This window comes from Apium graveolens, chromosome 9, assembly GCF_009905375.1.
Source record: "Apium graveolens cultivar Ventura chromosome 9, ASM990537v1, whole genome shotgun sequence".
In the NCBI taxonomy this organism is placed as follows: domain Eukaryota; kingdom Viridiplantae; phylum Streptophyta; class Magnoliopsida; order Apiales; family Apiaceae; genus Apium; species Apium graveolens.
Window position 1 is genome coordinate 265,384,796 of NC_133655.1, and position 1,699 is coordinate 265,386,494.

A 1,699-nucleotide genomic window follows, 5' to 3' on the forward strand; every position below is an offset into this window, starting at 1 on the left:
TGTACAGAAATTTTGGCTTTGAGGTTTGAGGTGGTTTGATGTTTGAGATAGTTGATGTTATAGGTTGAGCTGAGGTTTGAGCTAGTTGTGTTTGGATTTTTAGGGTTTGGTATGGTTCTGAACCATCATGACTTCTCTTACTCCTCTTGAACACCTCCAAAAACTTCTCAAACTGCTTATCCAGCTTCTTCTTCTGCAGCCTCTTAGGAAAAGGAGGTGGATGATAGATCTATTCCTCCCCTGTATTACCCTCAGGAGGAGTGTGTTCCACAGTAGTCTTCATTGGTTCCACCTCTGCTTCCTTCTGCACTTCTTCTTCAGCCACAACTGCATTTTCTGAAACTTGAGATTTTCCAGGCTCTTCATCTTGTTGAATTTGGGGGCTTGCGACCTTTCCAGACCTTAAGGTGATGGCGTTCACCTATTCTTCAACTTCCCTCTTGCCTGAATTTGTTTCTGTATCACTCGGGAGCGTTCCTGGTGGTCGATTCAATAAGGCATTAGCAATTTGCCCTATTTGATTCTCCAGAGTCTAAAACAACCTGGCTTTGACAAATAAGAGCCTGGTTTTTGCACATAAGCCGCAACTCCTCCAATTCAGATTTTTCATTCGAAGATAGACATGCACCATGAGTTTGTTGTTGAAGTTGGAGTTGCTGAAAACCAGGAGGGTTGAATAGCTTATTTCCAAACTGCTGGAACGGCTGTTGTATCACATTCTGATTGTTGCTCCAGCTGAAGTTAGAATGATTCCTGTTGTCAGGATGATAAGTGTCTGAAACTGGTTGCTGCGATCTCTGAAAGTTGCTCACAAACTGAGTTGAGTTACTAGATATAGCACATTGCACCGTCGCATGCGGACCTGCACACAGCTCACAAACACTGGTTATCTGCTTAACACCCAAGTTAGCCAGATAATCGATCTTCATAGACAACGCCTTTAGTTGAGCAGTGATAGCCGTAACTGTATCCACTTCAAGAACTCCTGCTACCTTGCCCTGTGGACATCTCTGGGTTGGATACTAATATTCATTAGCAGCCATTAGTTCAATTAGATCATAAGCTTCCTCATAGCTCTTCGCCCATAAGGCTCCACCTGATGCTGCATCGAGCATGGGTCTGGACTATGCTCTCAACCCATTATAAAAACAAGTGATGATCATCCAATCAGGAATTCCATGATGAGGACACTTCCTAAGCATCTCCTTGTAGCGCTCCCAAGCTTCATATAGCGATTCTCCCGTTTGCTGCGTAAATTGAGTAATAGCGTTCCTCATTGCAGCTGTCTTCGCCATAGGGAAGAATTTAGTAAGGAATTTCTGAGCAAGATCCTCCCAAGTAGTAATTGAACCAGCTGGTAGAGAGTGTAACCAGCTCTTAGCCTTGTCCCTCAGAGAGAATGATAACAGTCTCAGCTTAATAGCATTTTCGGAAACACCATTGAACCTGAAGGTGTCGCAGATCTCTATGAAACCCCTAATGTGCGTATTGGGATCTTCCGTTGGAGAACCTCCAAACTGGATTGAATTCTATACCCATTGAATTATGCCAGGCTTGATCTCAAAGGTATTAGCTGTGATAGCTGGCCGGACAATACTAGATTGAATGTCATTGATCTTGGGTTGAGAAAAATCCATCAAGGCTTTCGTTCGTGCTGCTGGATCTCCCATTGTAATGAGTACCAGAAACACAAACAAAT

The 1,699-nt window shown here is 43.4% G+C and overlaps 1 non-coding gene across 1 annotated transcript; it reads left to right on the forward strand.

Moving 5' to 3' along the window:
- Positions 1–1,173: 1,173 nt before the first annotated feature.
- On the forward strand, positions 1,174–1,280 carry LOC141688607 (small nucleolar RNA R71). Its single transcript, XR_012562041.1, has one exon. It is a non-coding gene; the product is annotated as a small nucleolar RNA R71 (small nucleolar RNA).
- Positions 1,281–1,699: the final 419 nt, after the last annotated feature.